This window comes from Nycticebus coucang, chromosome 7, assembly GCF_027406575.1.
Source record: "Nycticebus coucang isolate mNycCou1 chromosome 7, mNycCou1.pri, whole genome shotgun sequence".
Classification (NCBI taxonomy): domain Eukaryota; kingdom Metazoa; phylum Chordata; class Mammalia; order Primates; family Lorisidae; genus Nycticebus; species Nycticebus coucang.
In genome coordinates, this window is record NC_069786.1 from 44,012,958 (window position 1) to 44,032,801 (window position 19,844).

At 41.8% G+C, this 19,844-nt stretch overlaps 1 protein-coding gene across 13 annotated transcripts in view; it reads left to right on the forward strand.

The window, feature by feature from the left end:
* Window positions 1-5,213: 5,213 nt before the first annotated feature.
* The window catches only part of LYPD6B (LY6/PLAUR domain containing 6B), a 202,832-nt gene continuing 188,201 nt past the window's right edge, over window positions 5,214-19,844 (forward strand). For 6 of the 13 annotated variants that reach the window (XM_053597336.1, XM_053597342.1, XM_053597345.1 and 3 more), the window contains exon 1: window positions 5,214-5,524. The gene's annotated coding sequence lies outside the window, so the exon portion shown is untranslated. Of the gene's footprint in view, window positions 5,525-5,852; window positions 6,291-19,844 lie in introns of those variants that run through there. The other 7 variants (XM_053597335.1, XM_053597348.1, XM_053597351.1 and 4 more) reach the window with 6 other exon arrangements.

A 19,844-nucleotide genomic window follows, 5' to 3' on the forward strand; every position in this document is an offset into this window, starting at 1 on the left:
CTGGGGTTCTGGGGGTTTCCATTCTTCCCTTTATTAACCCAAGGCCTCAAACAAGTTTCCTTAACTTCTCCGTGATATAAAGTGCTTAGTGTCCCACCTGGATCACAATCATAGCTGGTCCTTCACGTGCACTGCTGGAATCTCTCACAAGGAATGGATGAGAGCAGTATTCTTCTCCCCACATACAGATGAAGAAACTGAGGGAGGTATGGAGAGCTTCAGTGAGTTGCCCAACATCACAGAGCTAGGAAGGGTGAAGCTGGCTCTGGAGTCTAATTCTTACCTGAGGTGGAACTCTCCTGGGGTCCCAGGGCTGCTGAGGAACACAGACACGGGAAGTGTGCCTCACTTCCAGATCTGAGTCCATTCCCAGATCTAAACTACCTCACACAGACCAGGTGAAATCTCCCTGTGCAAAGCCTTCTGCAAAAATGTTAGCATTCATTCATTCTCTCAACAAATATATGAACACCTGCCTTGTATTCAGCATTGTTTTCAGAGCTGGGGGGAAGTGGTGAGTAAGATTAGAGTCTTTATTTCCTTAGAGGCAAATTATAAACAAGTGAACAACTGTGCAAAGACCCGGGGAGGGATTTTACTTGATATGTCAGTAATAAAAGAACTTTGGTTTTATACAAAGAATTTTCTCCACACTGTTTTTTTTTTTTTCCAGTTTCTCATTTACCTATCAAATTAAAAGGATAGTGAGTATGTTTGTGTAGCCTTCAAAAGTAAGAAGTAAATTGGAGTAATCAAGAATTTCTTTCCTGGATCTAGAAATACATTGCCAAAGGCATTTTGACACTTTTTTGTAGCCAGCGATTTTGTGAGCAGACACTGCAGCCCACACTTCAGTGCTTGCTCTGAAACCCAAGTAAAAGAGGGCAAGTACTTCCCCAGCTGCTGGGTTTTAGACAGCCAAGCAAATTTGCTCTGATCCGCAGGATCCGAGTGTGTAAAATACTGAGGGATAAGCATGGAACACCTGATTTGCTGCCCAGCCTCAGCGCCAAGCACAGACCCGAGGGGGCACCTGCATCACTGTAGCGTCTTTTTCCAGGGAGATGGAGCTGCTGCAGCGTGCCACTCCGGAAAATCTGCTTGCTGCCCTGGTACGTGAGAGGTATGCCCAATACACTTTGGGAAGGTTATTTTTAGCTTTTTGCTACATCAGGATTCTGTGATTGGTGAACATAAAAAAAAATCCAAAGAAAACATACCTCCTTGCCTGCCCTTTGTAAGCACAAAAAGACAATTTCACTGGTCAATAAGAGATGATTGTGGATTTTGTCTGATTATTCTTTAGCATCCTGAAACATCTTTGATAACCCCTCTTGCTGTAATGGCTGCCCGCCCTGTTCTTATGTCAGACTCAGCTCCTGCCAAAGTCTGCCAGGAAAGAAGTTTCTCCTACTGTGGAGCTCACACAACTAAATGCCACTGGCTGAAATTCCCTGTCAAGTCCCCTGGCCAGTGTCTAATTAGTGTGTGGCTTTAGGAAGTGGGACAAAATGCCTACATTTTTGTATATCATGAGAACAAGTTAGCTGAATGGCCTCAGTTGTACACATAGCAATGCTAGCTACAAGGAGTGTGTGTATTTGTGTGTGTGTGTGTGTGTACAGGAGGACCAGCCCCCTGGAATGAGGTATCAGCAATTCTGTCAAGAAAGGTCTAGCCTTCTTTAAAGGGCTAATAAATAAAAGGTTGCTACATCTTTTATTTTCCTCTTAAGAGAAGCCTGATTTGGCCAGGCATGGTGGTTCATGCCTGTAATCCTAGCAGTCTGGGAGGGCAAGGTGGGAGGATTGCTTGAGCTCAGGAGTTCAAGACCAGCCTGAGCAAGAGAGTGAGACCCCATCTCTACTAAAAATAGAAAAATTAGCCAGGTGTGGTGGCAGGTGCCTGTAGTCCCAGCTGCTCTGGAGGCTGAGGCAGGAGCATCGCTTGAACTCAGGAGTTTGAGGTTGCTGTGCACTAGGCTGACACCACGGGACCCTAGCCTAGGCAGCATGGTGAGACTCTGTCTCAAAAAAATCAAAAAAGAGAAGCCTTGAATTTGCCTGGGTGTGGTGGCTCATGATAGTAATCCTAGCATTCTGGGATGCCAGGAGTTCAAGACCAGCCTGAGTTTATCTTTACAAAAACAAAATAAGAAAATTAGCTAGGTATTTTGGTAGTGCACACATGTAGCTGTAGTCCAGCTACTCAGGAGGCTGAGGCAGGAGGATCACTTGAGCCCAAGAGTTTGAGGTTGCTGTGAGCTATGATGACACCACCGAACTCTAGCCTTGGAACAGAGGAAGACCCTATTTCAAAAAAAAACAAAACAAAAGGGAGAAGGATGATTTTGTTTTCAGGGTTTTCCTTTTGTGAACCAGGGTTCTGAGAAGGAGTGACATTTCTCTTCTTTTGTTGAAGTGCAGTGAAGACTTGCCTTAGAGAGAAGGGAGGCTCCTTGGCAGCTGTGGGGTGGAAGCTGTTTCAAGCGGTCCTAATTTCAGGGCCTATTTACTGACTTATGAAATGAGAGGGTTGGATGAGGTCAGTTTCCCAGGCTTATCTGTAGGTGAGTAGCATCTGGAGTACTTCAGAAACCTCTTTGCTCTCCTGAATTATAATTTTCAGGAATGATCTGTGTCAAGCAGGCATCCTCAAGGATGTTTGAGAATGGTGGTCTGCCTGGTATCCAACAAATCTCGGCTAATTATGGAAGGCAATGACTGCCAACTCTTCTTCTTCTTCTTTTTTTTTTGAGATAGAATCTCACTATGTTGCTTTTGGTAGAGTGCCATCGCATCACAGCTCACAGCAACCTCAAACTTTTGGGCTTAAGCAATTCTCTTGCCCCAACCTCCCAAGTAGCTGAGACTACAGCACCCACCACTATGCCCAGCTTTTTTTTTTTTTTTTTATTATCATTCTTGTTTAGCAGACCTGACCGGCGCCCTAACCACTGAGCTACGGGTGCCGAGCCCTGCCAACTCTTCTTGACATCTAAACCTCTTTGCAAGTCTGAGGACAGCTGTGGATGCTCTCTTTAGGAAAAATGTATGTACACACAGAATATTAAATTCAGTTCCAGGGTCTGTGACCCTTGATTAAAAATCCCTGCTCTAGGGTCAACTCTCAAAAGAGAATCTGAGCGAAGTAGCTGCTCACTATACGTTAGTTAGTCGTAGGAAGTCTCTCAGCTTTTCTGTGATATACTAATATCTCATTTTATAGATGAGAAAAAACAGTCTTATTCTAGGCCCAGTGAACTTAAATTCTGGGTTGGCTAATAGAGTGATTATCAGTTTTTCCTGCCTGAATTCATAGCTCTTTCTGGGGCTATTTCTAACTACTTCCCCTACACCTCTCAAGATTATTTATAATTAATTGAGGAGCAATTATGTACCAGGAGCATTATATACATTTTATTGAAAAAATGTGCTCAGAAAATGATGTACAGTATTCACATACACATTAAGTCCTAAGTAAAGGCAGGAAAAAACTAGGAAGGTAAATATATCCCGAGGCACAGAAATTTTGCGGGGATATTTCTTCCCTGGATAATTTCCACCTCATTATACTGTCAGAGAACTAGAGACAGGAAAGAAACTGAAGATTTCCTAGTTCACGTATCACTTTCCTCGAGAAAAGCAGGAGAATAGTAACAAACAGCTGTTTACTAGGATTAGCTAATTCATTCTAGAGTCTTAAGAAGTCTACCAATGATTTCGTTCCTATTTTGTCCCACTTTAATGTCACTCAGATGCAAGCTGGCTCTCTTTGCACTGCTAGTCAGAGCCACATTAGTGATGGTAAGAGCACCATTCCCCCAGAGGGTGCTTTGTGCTGGCGCTGTGCTCAATTACTTCACAAGCATTATTTTTACTGAAATATTTCATATTTTAGATTCTCCTTTTAAACAAAAAGTTTTAAGCAGAGGTCTTGTCTGATTTCATGGCTGCACATTTTCCAAGTAGGAAAAGTACCCTATTGAGGAACATGCCCAAGGCTACCAGCAAGCATAGCAGAGAGGGAGAGGGAGGGACGGAAGGAGACAGAGAGAGAGAGAGGAACAGGATGGGAAGGGGAGAGAGCACATGTGTGCACAGGCGAGCACCAGGGCAGGATTTGTGCCTTCCCAGTGATTCTCAGGCCTGTCTGGGTGGCATCACTCACCAGGCTAGCCCAGCCAAGATCACACACATAACAGAGGATCATAGGGAACACATGATCCACTGACTGAAACCAAATTCTCTTTGGGTGGAACCCAAAGGGGCTCCCTTGCTCAGCCACACCTGCTGATGCAACTGGCTGTCAGCACAGATGCCCCACCACAGCCCTGCCCTGAACACCAGCCTCCCCGCCCACCACAGAGGGGTAGGGCACACCCAGGTGGGGCATCCTCTACAACGTCTTTCCAGGTTGGCCTTGCCCAGTGTGATGTGGCCAGCTAGGAAACACCCATCTGTGCAGGACCCACTGATGAAGGTGGGGTTGTGGGGGGGGGGGGTCCATGCCTTGAGAGTGTTGGGTCTGTTTAGGGGAGGGCACTTGGCCCTGACTTCACCATAACCGAGAGCCTCCAATGTCGGGCTTGAAGTTTTCATGTATAGTCACAGAAGTGTACTGAAATAGTCACAAGAAGGAATGTTCTCCATGCAACTTTAAAATTGTATGGTGTTCCCTGAAGTGAAATGGATTTTTTTGTGGAATGGATTTTTTTGTGTGTGTGCCCTGAAATTAATGTGAGAGTAGCAGCACCATAAGGCCATTTGTTAGTTAAATGGAACACAAAAAATACACTACTCTGTTTTTGCAACTTTCAGGAGCTTCAGTAAATGCAAGTGGCTCATGTAATGTTTGACCTGAGAGGCCTGGAAAGGTCTCAGCAGAAGACTAAACCCATCTCCCATTTCTACAGAAATTCTGTCCTCAGCCAAGTTAACCCCACCAGCACCTCAAAGGTCCCAGGCCAGTCTACTGTCTGTAGAAATGTAGACCTGGGCCCCAGGCGCAGCTCTCCTACAAGCTGTGGGATCTTGGATCAGTCACCCAAACAGACCGTGTTTCCACTGTGCAGGGCTTGCAGGACAGTGTTATATTTCAAAGTTCCTCTGCCTGTGACATCTCTAGAAGTTAAATATTTGCTTGACCACTTAGAAAGGTACCCTGAGAGTGCAGACCTCTCACAAACCAACTGGGACGGTTAGTGTTGGGGAGCCTGTTCCCACCCAGCCTGGCCAGCTCAGGAAATGGAACACACAGCACATAAATCCCACCGAGCCAAGAGGGCGGCCAAGAGGGCTGCCTGGCTGGAAGTGGTTGGGGAAGTCAGCAGTTAAAAGGGGACAGGTGGCCTGGAAGCCAGGAGCTTGACTTTGGGTTCTCTCTGAAAAGACAGGAGGGAGACCAGAGCAACTCCGGGCTGGGGGACCAGCATGAGGCTAGGCTCAAAAGACTGGGTTGCACCTTCTGCACCGAGTATTAACTGAGCACCTGATGGAAGTTCTGGAGATTCAGTGGAGGACAGGTGAGGTTACTGCCCCTTCCTGGGGCTTACAGGCTGGGGCTGGGGAGGACATCCTCATCTGGAATTATTTACAGCTTAATATATGTATAAAAGATATAATCTCTCTCTCTTTCTACACACACACACACATATGCCTTGAGAGTGTTGGGTCTGTTTAGGGGAGGGCACTTGGCCCTGACTTCACCCTAACTGAGACAGAGCAGAGAAAGAGAGTGTTATAATGTGAAGAGTGGGTGAGGTGGGGATGAGGTAGGCTGGAAACTGTCAGAAAAGGCCTTTCTGAGTTCTTCAGTTCTCGGCTAACTCACCTGCAGCCTTGGCCCCATCACTTCCACCCTCAGGGTCAGGGTCTGCGGACCCGGTTGCTACATCCCACAGGGAGGGATTGGACGCCGCCCTCTTGGCTGGGTCGGATTTATGTGCTGTGTGTTCCATTTCCTGAGCTGGCTAGGCTGGGTGGGAACAGGCTCCCCAACACTAACCGTCCCAGGTGTCACCTAACACACAGCCGCCGGGCCTCCCTTCATTCGCCGAGGACCTCTGCGGTGTCCCAGCGGAGCGGGGGCTCGGGCTGCTCCCTCGCGGGCGGGGCTCCCTGGCCGGACCCGTCCCCTTCCCGGCGCCCCGGGTGGCTCAGTGCGAGGAGGAGCCGCGCCCCGCCCCGCGCCCGGGCAGCCAACTACGGTCCCTTCCCGGCGGGCGCGCTCCGAGCCGGGCCGGAGCCGGGCCAGGGCGCCGAGAGGCCGGGCGAGCGCGGGCTGCGCAGGTGAGCGGGGCGGCGGGGCGGCGGCGCGGCAGAGCGGGCTGGGGCGGTGGGCCCTTCGGGGCGGGCTCACCCGGCGGCCGGGCGCCCGGAGAGAGCGAGGAGCTCGCGGGGCTGCGGCGCGGCGGAGGGGTCGCGGTCCTTGTCGCTGCCTCAGGGCGAGCAGCTGCCAACATCTGGATCCGGCGGGACTGTGGCCCGGACAGGACTGGAGCTGCGTGCGCCTCTAAATGCCCTGGCGCAGCTGGACCGAGCCGCGAGGCTGGGGGCGCCCGGACTGCTCGGAGGGAGGGGGCGCGGGGCTGGGCCGGGGGTCCAGCGAGCGGGCGAGCGAGCTCCTGCCCTTCCCTCTGCGGCTCTTCTCACCGGCCCGGCGCGGGTACCGCTGCTCCCCCGCCGGCCCTTTACTTTTAGTGTTGAGCAACCACCCTCCATTCACGTTGGTTAGTTAACTGGTGCTTCGGAAAAGCTGCGTCTGCGAGGCTGCTCTGACTCTAGGGGCTTAGCTTGTTAGCCTGCAGGTCTGTGTGCCTTGGGGCGTCGTGGGGGTGGGCTGCGGGTCTGTCCACCTCCCAGGGCCAGCTGATCAGAGAGAAAGTGGGGAAAGTCTAGAATGCTGTTTAAATTCCAGGAGTAACCTTGAGCAAGTTACTTCACTGCTCTGAGCTTCCGTTTCCTTAAGGGTAAAATAGGTATTATAATAATTACAACAGTTTTAAGTTACATGATGTTCATAAAGAACCTAGCATACTGCTTCATGAAACTGCTCTTCATTTTTTCCCCTTTGTATTCACGTAACACTTTATGACTCCCAGAAGTCCCCACACCTTTCTGAAGAGAAGGAAGATCCCAGGGAGCAGGGTTACCCTCGTCTACGTGGCGTGCGTGTTGGGGTGGGTGGGCATTTTTTACCCCTCTGCCCCGCATCATCCCAGAGGCCGAGAGGCGCCAGTGTACAGGTTCTGCAGATGGAAAGGATGTTATTGGTGTGCTCTTATCCTACCTGTTCTATTAATCAGAATTCTTTTTTTTGAGAGACAGAGTCTCACTTTATCGCCTTCGGTAGAGTGCTGTGGCATCACAGCTCACAGCAACCTCTAACTCCTGGGCTTAGGCGATTCTCCTGCCTCAGCCTCCCGAGTATCTGTGACTACAGGCGCCCGCCACAACGCCCGGCTATTTTATTTGTTGCAGTTCGGCGGGGCCGGGTTTGAACCCGCCACCCTTTGTATACGGGGCAGGCTGTGCCCTACCCACTGAGAGCCACAGGCGCCGCCCCCAGAATTCTTTTCTTTGGGTTGGGTTTTGGTCATTTGAAAACTGACTTTATGCAATGTAGGAATTGATTGGGTCACATAAATGAAAAGGGGGGGGGGTTAGCTTAATCCATAGCTAGATCCAGAGGCTCATATAACGTACTTGGGCTAGTTCTCTTTTCCTGGCTCCCTCCTTCCTTTCCTCCTTCTCTCTCCTGCTCCCCCATCTCCCTCTTTCCATTTCCTCCATGCATATAACAAATCTTACTGATACCCTTGACCAAAGCCAAGCCAAGGCATCTTGGCAGACAGGAAGTGGGTACATTACCCAGGTGACACCAAATTCAGCTTCTGTAATAGTCCCATCTCAACTGCAGGGGATTGGGAGTAGGGGGCAGTTCTGGTCAGACAGAAGATGGCTTGTCCATTGTGCTTTGTCTGTCTTTGCTCACCAACACCTAGGAAATCTAGTAGAGTGTAGACAGCCTGAGTGTCAGAAAAATCTTTATCCAAAACACAGAAAACATCCTGTGTGTCCATTTATTATTGCTTTTTGGTTTATTCATTCATTCAACATTTAATAAATGCCCAAGTGGGCTTGGCACCCATAGCTCAATGGTTAGGGTGTTGGCCACATACACCAGGGCTGGCCAGTTCAAACACAGCCTGGGCCTCTAAACAACAATGACAACGACAACAACAACAACAAAAATAGCTGGGCATTGTGGTGGGCGCCTGTAGTTCCAGCTACTTGGGAAGCTGAGACAAGAGAATCACTTAAGCTCAAGAGTTTGAGGTTGCTGTGAGCTGTGAAGCCACGGTACTCTTCCAGGGCAACATAGTGAGACAGACAAATAAATAAATAAATAAATAAATAAATAAATAAATAAATACCCAACTGTATGTCAGGGCCTCTGACAAGGGTGAAAATACTTGCTTTTGAGATGTTCACAGTCTAGTTGGAAAGACAGATGTGCAGATAACATTGTCTGGGACAGCTTTTCTGTCTGGATATAGTGAAGACTTCCCAAGGAGACTATAGTTGAGCTCTATATTGAAAATGAGTAAAAGTTGGAGAAAAAGTTGAAAAACTTTCTAGGCCATGTGCTAGGGTATCAGCAAGAGTACTTTCTGTTGTAAGTAACAACAATTTAGGCTACTTTACTGTCTTGCACAGGAGGTTTGAAGGTAGGCAGTACAGTGTAGTTACAGCTCTTGGTTGGCTTCTAAAAAAATTCTCTTGGTTTTCCCCGCCCTCTGCAGGGTTACTGGAATTCCATCATGCCTTCACTTGACACCATCCAAAGTAGAAAGAGAAAGATAGAGATCGCTTTTCAGTCTTTCTCTAGATAACAAACGATAAAATTTCCCAGAAGTTGGCACAGGGTCAGAATGATCAGAATGGCCAAACATTTCATCCCTAAACCAGTCAGTTGCTGGTCAAGGAGAAGAGGGTGGCTGTGATTATTTTGTCTAAGAATCTTCTGGTGCTGGGGGAGGACCTCACCTTCCCTGAGCACATACAAGCATTCAATCTGAATACAATTGTGATTTAGTCAGCAAGGGAGAAAATGAGAGTGCCTGTTGGGCTGTTAGGTAGGCAGTCGAGGTGTTGCCCATAGGTGGTGACAGGTGATGCAAGGCTGGAAAAGCAGGCAAAGACAGGAGTACTCTGTGACACTCCACTGTGAGTGTCACTAAGAAGTGGAGAAAATCTTGGTCTCATTCCTTAACAAGCTTACACTGGAAACCTGGCAAGGGTTTTCAGAGTTTTGCATGCTCCACTTGTAACAGCAGCATGGCTCACTCTATGGTAGAGATTCTTAAGGGGTGGTCTGGGGTGGAGGCATTTCAGGGAGGCCATGTGTATTTTGAGAAGCCTGGTATCTCCCCCAAACCCCCTTGGGAACACTTGTTTGTCCTAAATTGTGTTTGTTTCAGTGTTACTGTCTGAAAGGCCAGGCCTTGGTTAAGAGACAGTTAATGGGAGAGCCTGGACTAGAAAACAATTTTCCTGTCCCTAAATCCAATGAGTGATTGGTAGGAAACCAGCTTTTACCAATGAACTGCTTTTAAATCATCTGGCCTAGGGCCAGGTGTGGTGGCTCGTGCCTGTAATCCTAGCACTCTGGGAGGCGAAGGCAGGTGGATTGCCTGAGCTCACAGGTTCCAGACCAGCCCCAGCAAGAGCAAGACCCCGTCTCTAAAAATAGCTGAGTGTTGTGGCAGGTGCCTGTAGTCCCAGCTGCTTGGGAGGCTGAAGGAAGAGAATCACTTGAGCCCAGGAGTTTCAGATTGCCGTGGGCTCTGACGCTAGGGCACTCTATTGAGGGTGAGAAAGTGAAACTCTGTCTCAAAAAAAAAAAAAAAAAAAAAAAAAATTGTCCAGTCTGTTTTCATTTGAAGCACGAAGTGAGTGCTGCCCTTTGTTTCCATCTGATATGGTGGTTGTTAGTGGACATTTGGGTTTAGATTGGGTAACTAGGGATGCTCCTTTCCAAACTTCCATCCTCAATACCTACTTAACAAGAAATTGGCAGAAAGACCTGGTCACTAATTCTGGAAGAAAGGCGTGGGTGGAGGGCTGAATATTTTGTTGTTTCTCTAGCAGTACTGCCATGGGCTGACTAGGATCACTGGAGGAATGTGAAGGAATGAGGTAGAGAGAGATGCCTTAGGCAGGTCATTCATTCCATAATATTTATTGAGCACCTATTGTGTACTAGACACTGTTCTAGGCGTTGAGGATATAAGAATATATAAGAAGACAAAGTCTTTGTTCTCATGGACCTTGCATCCTACCGGTTGAAGACATTTATTCATGTGTGTCTAATATGTCAGATACTAAAAATACTGTAATGAAAAATAAAATAGGTTCTGGCTCGGCACCCATAGCACAATGGTTATCATGCTGAGGGTGGCAGGTATGAACCCGGCCCGGGGCTAGCTAAACAACAGTGACATCTGCAACAAAAAATAGCTGGGCGTTGTGGCGGGCACTTGTAGTCCCAGCTAATCGGGAGGCTGAGACAAGAGAATCGCCTAAGCCCAAGAGCTGGAGGTTGCTTTGAGCTGTGATGCTACGGCACTCTACCAAGGGCAACATAGTGAGACTCTATCTCAACAACAACGACAACAACAAAAATAAAAATAAAATAGGTTCATAAAGAAAGAAATGTAGTTGCTGGAGATAAGCTGGACATAGTGCTGGAAATCTTCATGGTTTATTCTCTCTTGTTTCCAAAAGAGAAATATTGTTTGGGGCAAAAAAAAACCCAGATGGTCAGTTGGAAAAAGGATAAACATTGAGTAAGTTGGCCTTACAGGATATCTTTCATGTAGAAATTCTTTGTTTGTTATACTTCACATTGGTCCTAAACATAATTTGAAATGGCTTACAGAAACATGGTACCAGGTGATGAGAAATAAGTGAAGAAATATGAGCAAAGGGAAAATAAGGGTCATTTCTTTCATCATTGTGTTTCAGAATCGTTTAGTTTTGGTAGCAGAGGAGGGCGGAAGTATGATAATTAAAACTGTGGTGATTCATGCTCAAGTGTTCCTTATTTAAAAGATGAGACAATAAATTTTGATGCCTTAGGAACTTACAACTTTTTTTGGTGTTTAGAGAAGCAATTTTATGTGATAGGAAAAATAATTTCTTTACTAAAGACTTAGATGAAATTTATCTCCTGAGTTCAAAGAAAACTAATTATTTTTGTCAGTATAAAGTGCATCAGAGTTTAACAGAATGGAAAGTCTAATTCCAAGGTCGAGTAATAGGGTACAAATGAGAATTGGTGAGAAGTATATTTGGACCCGTTACCGACTGGAAAAAATATACAAATTCAAATGGAAATGTACAGCGTTGAACTGTTATGCATTGAATAGGTAATTTTGATTACTTATGTTTTGTTGGCTTGTTTTCTTATTGTTCAAACAGTTCTTTACATAATTTGGATGTAAGTCCTTGTCAGAAGTTTGATTTGTAAATTACTTATCTCAATTGTGTTGCTTTTCTATTTTTATTCCTTTAACGTTGTCTTCTCAGAGCAGAACCAATTTATTATTTTTTTATGGATCAAACTTATAGTAACTAGGAATTCTTTGACTAACCAAAAATCTTGAAGATTTTGTTTTCTTCTAGATGTTTCTTAGTTTTATGTTTTACACCTAGGTTTATTATCAATTTGGGGTTAGTTTTTATATAAGGTATCAAGTATGGGTCAATGATTTTTTTCCTCTTTGGCTTGTGAAAGTACATTGTTCCAGCCCATTTGTTGAAAAGACTATCCTTTTCCATTGAATTGTTTTAGCACTTTACTCACAAATCAGCCAAAATGTAAAGGTTTATTTCTGGACTCACTATTCTACTCCATTGATCCGTATGCTTATATTGTGCTAATACTACATGGTCGTAATTACTGTGACTTTATAATAAGTTTTGGGAGGTAGTATAAGCCCTTCAACTTTGTTCTTTTTCAAAAATTTTATTGGTCTTTTTGTTTCTTTGCCTTTACAAATGAATTCTAGAGTCAGTTTCTCAATATCTATAAAAAATCCTACTGAGATTTTGAATGGGATTGCATAGAGTCTATACATTAATTTAGAAAGAATTGATATCTTTAAAATATTGAGTGTTTCAATCTATGAGCACGGTATATTTCTCTAATTTTTTTTTTTTTTTTTTTGAGAGTCTCACTATGTCGCCCTTGGTAGAGTGGTAGAGTGCCATGGCATCACATCTCACAGCAACCTCAAACTCTTGGGCTCAAGCAATTCTCTTGCCTCAGCCTCCCAAGTAGCTGGGACCAGGTACCCACCCCAATGCTTGGCTATTTTTCGGTTGTAATTGTCATTGTTGTTTGGCAGGCTTGGGCTGGATTCGAACTCGCTAGCTCTGGTGTATGTGGCTGGTGCCCTAGCCTCTGAGCTAGTGCCGAGCTGATTTCTCTAATTTTTTTATGTCTTTCATTTCTTCCATCAGCATTTTATAGTTTTCAGGATATAGACCTTGCACATGTTTTGTTATATTTATACTGAAGTATTTCCTTTTGGAAATTGCTGCTGCTGTTAAGATATACACATAAAATCAATTTTTGTATATTGACATTGTATAATGTGAATTTATTAAGTCATTTTTGTGTTCTAGGAGGGGCTTTTTTATAGTTTATTTTTAATTTTCTATGTACACAATCATGTCATCTGTGAAAAGAGACAGTTTTATTTTTTCTTTTCCCATCTGGATGCCTTGTGGTTCTTTCTTCCTTCCTCTTTTCTCCCATTTACCTCTCTTTCTTGCATTATTGCACCAGCTAAGAATTCCAGGACAATGTTGAATAGGAGTGTGAGAAAGAACATCCTTGCCTTGTTTCTTATTATGAGGGTGGGAAGCAATACATTTTTCACTGTTAAGTTTGATGTTAATGGAGGGTTTTTTTTTTTTTTTTGTATATACCCTATGGGGTTAAGGATTTTGCCCTGTATTAGTTTAACTGAGAGTTTTTCTTATGAATGGCTTTTGAATTTTGTTGAATGCTTTTTCTCCATCAACAGGATTACTTTACTTCATATTTAATATGGAGCTTGCATTGATTGATTTTCGAATGTTGAACCAGCTTTGCATTTCTTTGATAAATTCCGCTTGGTTGTATTTTTGGTAGGGACTATGTAGGACTGGTATTATTTCTTTTTTCAACGTTCGGTAGAATTCTCCAGTAAACCATTTGGTCCTAGAGTATTCTTTGTTGGAAGGTTTTTAACTACAAACTTAATTTTATGAATGGATACAGGATTATTCAGTTTATCTATTTCTTCTTGACAGATTTTGGTAGTTTGTATCTTTCAAAGACTTGGTCTTCACCTAAATTCTTAATTTATGGTTATACAATTGTTTGTGGTGTTCCTTTATTATCCATTTAATGTCTGTGGTATCATTAATGATATTCTTCATTTTATTCCTGAAATTAGTAATTTGTGTCTCTGTCTTTCATTTGCTCAGTCTGTCTAGAGGTTTATCAATTTTATGATCTTTTCTAAGAATTCAGATTTTGGTTAATTAATTTTGTCTATTTTTCTTTTTTCAAATTCATTGATTTCTGCTCTTATCTTTATTGCTGCCTTTCTTCTCCTTGCTTTGGGTTTAATTTACTTTTCTGTTTTCTTAAGGGTAAGCTTATATTTCTGATTTTTCTTCTGTTTTATTTAATGCTATAAATTTCCTTCTGTGCACTGTTTAAGCTGCATTCCACAGTTTTGATGTGTGCACCTTAATTTCCTTATAGTTTAAAATTTCTTTTGAGACTACCTCTTGACTCATATGTTGTTTTAAAGTGTGTCATTTGTTTTAAGATATTTTGGAATTTTCCAGAAGATTTTGTTATTGATTTCTATTTTAAATTCTCTTACTATCCCAGTATATAATTTGTGTGATTTTTAAATTTGTTCACATTTGTTTTTAGGGCCCAGAATATGGTTTATCTTGATGAGTGTTCAATGCACACTTGAAAAGAATGTGTAGTCTGCTGTTGTTGTGTAGCATGTTCCACAAATATAAATTAGGTATATTGTAAACCCTGCTTACTAGGGTTTTCAAGTCTGCTATGTCCTTATTGATTTTTTGCCTATTTGTTTTATCAGTAACTAAGAGAGGAATGTTAAGAGTCTCTGACTACAATTGTAGATGTTTCTATTTCTCCTTTCAGTTCTATCATTTCTTGCTTCATGTATTTTGACTGTGTAGTGTTCCTTGTATATAGTAATCTTTCAATGTATCTCTTACTGATGAATAGTATAATTATCTCTCATACATATGCTCTTTTAAGAAGAAATTCTGATAGGCTTGAGTCATTTTTTTCAAGACTCAGTGACTTGTTTCTGAATCAGTTGGGTTTATTTCTTAAATTCATGATATCACATATAAGAGTGATTAAGTGAATGTGTGTGTGTAGAGAGAGAGAGAACATGTGTGCTGATACTCTCATGCTTCTTGGATCTGTGGGTTGGTATCTGTCATTAACTTTGAAAAATTCTTACCAATTATTTCTTCAAATATTTCTTCTGCTCCATTCTCTTTTGTACTTCTGAAATTTCAATTATAACCAGTTAGAATTTTTGCTATGGTCCCATAGTGCTTGGACACTGTTCTTTTTCATTTGTTTTATTCATTTTTTTCCCTCCCTTTGTTTTATTTTGGGTAATTTCTATTGGACTACTTTCAGGTTTACTGATTCTTTCCTTTACTATGTCAAGTCTACTGATGAATTCTTGTTTAAGTCATTCCTATTTGTTACTCTATGTAGCCTTTCAAGTACTTCCATTTTATTCTTTCCTATAGCTTTTCTCTGATAAAATTACCCATTTGATATTTCGTGTTGTTTATCCTTTACACTAGGATCTTTTAGAATTAATTATGGTTATTTAAAATTCTGTGTCTGAGAGCTTCAACATCTGTGTCATAGCTGAGTGTGGTTCTGTTAATTGCTATGTCTCTTGGTAGTGTTGTCCTTTTTTTTTTTTTTCATATGCCCTGTAATTTTTGGTTGAGAACTAGGCATCTTATGTAGGATATTGGAAACTGGGATAGACAATCTTTATGACTAGAAATAGGCACACTTTTCAATTTATATTAGGCCTTTAGTGTGAAGATTGATCAGTCTAGTCAGGCATTAAACTGAATTTGAGATTCATTCTTGCTGTGGTTAGCCTTCTGTGCATCCTGACTTCAAATTCCTCTAGTGATACCTGGTGTTTAGGGTTGGAGCTGGTTTGCCGAAGAGGTTTTTTATGTCTGTGCCACTGTCAGTCTTAGGTCTTCCTTTGTTCTGGGCCTCAGAGTGGTCTGTTTCCGTGCCCTTTCAACTCTCCCAGACATAGTCCATTGTTATTGTTGCCTGATGCTTGTTAGCTGGTGTCCAGGTGCATCTGTAGACAGGTGCTCCTGTCTCGTCTCTTCCTGCAGGTGCCTGTCTTTAGATTTTGGGCTAGCTTGTGCTCCTGTGACCTCAGTTTTCTAATCGATTTCAGGAAGTTATGAACTTGTGGTTTATTTGCCTTTTTTTTGATGTAAGCATGTTGGGAATGATGCTTTATTCAGCTTTCTTCATTCTGAGCAGAAATCAAAACCCCTAATCTCACATTTTTAAGCTTTTTCCTTTTATGATCTTCAGGTAAAATTCCAGTTCTGTTTTCTTTTTTTCTGTGCTTTATACAATGTGATTTACATATTTTATACATATAAATCAACCTTTATTTGGGGGGTTCTAAAACAAAACAAATTTTGGGGCCTGCGTTTTAGTTGATACATGTCAGGATTCATTCATGGATATCTTTTATAATCTCCCAGATGATTCTGATGATCTAGGTTGAGAACCTCTGGTCTAAATATCACTTTCTATCTTTCTTGTCAATATAATAGATATTCCAATATAAATAGCCAAATGAAATTTCAAGCTGTGTAATCATTTCTCTCCTAATTGCACCTTTAGTGGTAGTGAATTGCCTGTGAGGTAGACTGATAGTCTCATGAGAATGGGGAGAAAACTTAAAGTTTTCTTCTTTTAACTTTTTGCTACTTACCTGAGTACCCTCCATGAAAATCTGTGACTTGGATGCTACTTGAAATTTTTCATGGGCTGGAAACTCTCATTCACTTTGGGATTATTTTGTTATGGTAGAAAACAGGTATGGGAGTACGTTATGGAAAAAATAGGCAGTGTATGTGTGTGTGTGTGTGTTATTTGTCCCTTAGCAAGGTGTGGGACCTTTGAAAGCTTATTACCTAGACGATGGGCTGGGCATGTTCTTAAGCAACTACAAATAGAGTTAAAATAAAGATAAGGGCCATGAGTAATTTGCTACTGTGCCTGCACCACAGGGTAGGTGTTAGTGTTGTTGAGAAATGTATGTTATGCATTTCTCTTAGAATTTAGTGCAGGGATGGTAGTTTATCTCTGATAAGAATGGATAAATCAAACAGTGAAAATCTGTATAACTTTTTGTATTACTCTTTTTGCCTTGGTAGCCAGGAAGCCTGGAGCTAAATGTAAAAATACTCAATTATAGTAATAATTTTATTTCAAGTTCTAAGTACAAATATTTACTGTCTTAATGAATATGACTTTACCTTTTAAAAAATAACCTTTTTTCTTATGACAAAGGCAATATATATTCATTATAGAACATGTGAAAAGTGGTAAGTTCCTATCCCAATTATGTTATATATAAGAATGAAATTATACCTTTTACAGTATATTAATACTCATTTTAAAAACTTAATATTTATCAATATTTTACCTGGCATTAAATATTCCTGCATAGCATTATTTTTAATGGCTGTTAAATTTCATTATGAGGATGTATCTTGTTGCTGTACTTTTAACTTGAATTTGGTTTTTTGTTCTTACAAACAGCTCTGTCATGTACATTCTTGTAGCTAAATCTCTGTACACATCCATGAATATTTTCTTAGAATAAGTTTCTAGAGGTGACATAATTGAGTAAAAGGCTATAATACTTTTAAGACTTTGGATGTGTATTTCCATGTTGGCCTCTAGAAAGCATGAACTAATTTATTTTAGTCCTTGAGTTTGAAAGTTCTTCTTCTCCCAAGCCTCATCCAATACCAGGATTATTATTTTTTAAATCTACATTATGGCTACTTTTGGCTATGGCCAAGTGAGAAGGTCGGCAAATCTTCTCTCTCAGAAAGCTACTATAAATCCAGACAGAATGAGCAGAAACAGCCATTTTATCATGCTGGTAATCTATCAAAGGCATGTAACAACCTGAGAAGTGTTTATTCTTGAAAAACTATGGAACCGTTTCTCAAGTAAGAGCAACAGGAGTCTGTGTTTTTTTCTTTTTTTCTTTTTTTGCCTGGACCTGATCCATCTTCCCTGCTCCCCTCTGTGGGTGCAGAGGTATTGCTGGGGCAAGGGAGGTGATAGGCTCCAGCTTCTGAGCTGCCCAGAGCAAAGGGACTCTCGTGACACCTATACCCACGATTGTTTTCCCCATTCCCTTCTCTCCTGTTTTAGTTTATTTTGACTCTTTAAAAAAATAAAGTAACAATACTCTATTATTATAACATTATTAATTATATCAATTATATATTATCATAACATTATTATATCATTTATGTTATTATTAGAAAAATGGAAAATAAACATAAAGAGAAGAAAATGAAAGCCCCCATTAGCCCCCTGGCTGTACATTCTTCTCTGCCAGCTCACAGGGTGGAGCCCTCTGACACACTGGACAGTAGCCACTGTCCTCATATGCTTGTTCAGCATGTGATGTGTGGGGAGTGCCAGTGAGGAGCTGAATTTTGGTTAACTCTAATTCATTCACATTTACATATCCGCACATGGCTAGTAGCTACAGAGTTGGATGACCTAGTTCTATTATTTTTGTAATACAGAGGCATGGATACAAACACACTTAAAAAAATAAAAAGTAGGATTGTACAGCATGGTTGTGTTTTATATGCTCCCTTTTCTGGGTATCAACATGTCAGAAACCTAATTTTAATGGCTGAACCGTATTCCATTTAATGAATGTAACTAGATAGCTTAAAAAGTCTCCAATGTGCCTTTAGGATATTTCCAGTATTTTGACATTACAAACAACATTGCAGAGAACATCTATCTCTACAGCTGAAGTTGCGACATTCCTGATTACTTACCAAAGTCAAACTCTTAGAATATGCGCAATTGCCCAGATATGGAAGCAACCCAAGTGCCTATCAACCCATGAATGGATTAATAAACTGTGATATGTGTATGAATAGTGTAGAGTATTATTTAGCCATAAGAAAAGATGGAGGCCTTACATCTTTTATGTTTACCTGGGTGGAGTTGGAACACATTCTTCTTAAAAAGTATCTCAAGAATGGAAAAAAAAGTATCAATGTACTGAATACTAATATGAAACCCCATGTATAAACAAATACACGTCCACATGAAAGAAAAACACAAGTATAGTCTATCCAGTGAGAGAGGGGGAGAGGGAGGAAGAAGAAGGGGAGGGGAGGGGGGAGGAGGGTTAGAGGAGATGGGAGGTGGGTGACAGGAAGGAGGAAGAGGGGAGGGGAATAGGGGAGGGGAGGAGGGAGGGTAAGGAAGGATAAGGGAGGGGAGGAGGCGGAAGGAGGATGATTGTCGGGGTCTTTCCTAATGTGCACAATGTGAGGGTGTTCAGTACGCTGTCTGCATGAAGGGCTGAACTACAACTTGAACTTTATCTTAGAAATGGAAACAATGTAACCTAAACATTTATAACCTTATATTAATCTGAAATTTGAAAATAATTCTTAGAATTTGAGCTATTGGATTAAATTTGATACCAATTTCCAAACCTATCTTCAAAAAAGTTCCATCAGTGAACATTCTCATCAACAGTATCTGAAAGCATCTCACCATTATTACTATTATTTAATTAAGATACAATATGCATGGCATAAAATTAACCCCTTTAAAGTGTACAGTTTAGTGGCTTTTAATATGTTCACTAAGTTGTGCAACTGTCATCACTAATTTCAGAACATTTTTGTCATTCCAGAAGGAAACCTTGTGGCTTCTCCTCATTCCCTGCAACTACTAATCTACTTTCTGTCTTGATGGATTTGCTTCTTTTGAACATTTTATATAAATGGAAGCCTAAAATGTGGCCTTTTGTGTCTTCTTTCTTTCCCTTAGTATCACATTTTCAAGGCTCAAGGTTCGTAATAGTTTCAAGGTTATAGCATAAGCCAATACTTCATTTTTTTAAAAGGCTGAATAATATTCCATTATATGGATATACCACAGTTGTTTCTCCATTCATTAGTCGATAGGCATTTGGGCTGCTTTCACTTTTTGACCATTAGGAATAATGCTTCTGTGAACACCCATGTACAACTTTTTGTGTGGACATAATGTCCAATACTTGCACATGTATAATTAGGAATGGAATTACTGGATCGCATGATAACTCTATGTTTCACCTTTTTTGAGGAACTGCCAAACTCTTTCTACAGCAGCCGTGACATTTTCCATTTCTATTAGTAATGTCTGAGGGTTCCATTGTCTCCATACCTTGCTAACACTTTCTATTGTCCATGTTCTTGCTTCTAGTTATCCTAGTGGATGTGAAATGGTGTCTCTTTGTAGTTTTAATTTGCTTTTTCCTAGCAACTGATGATATTGGGTATCTTTGCATGTGCTTATTGGCAATTTGAAAATCTTTTTTTAAGAAGAAAATGTCTATTTAAATCCTTTACCATTATCAAATAGTTTCTTTTATTATAGAATTAAAATAGTTT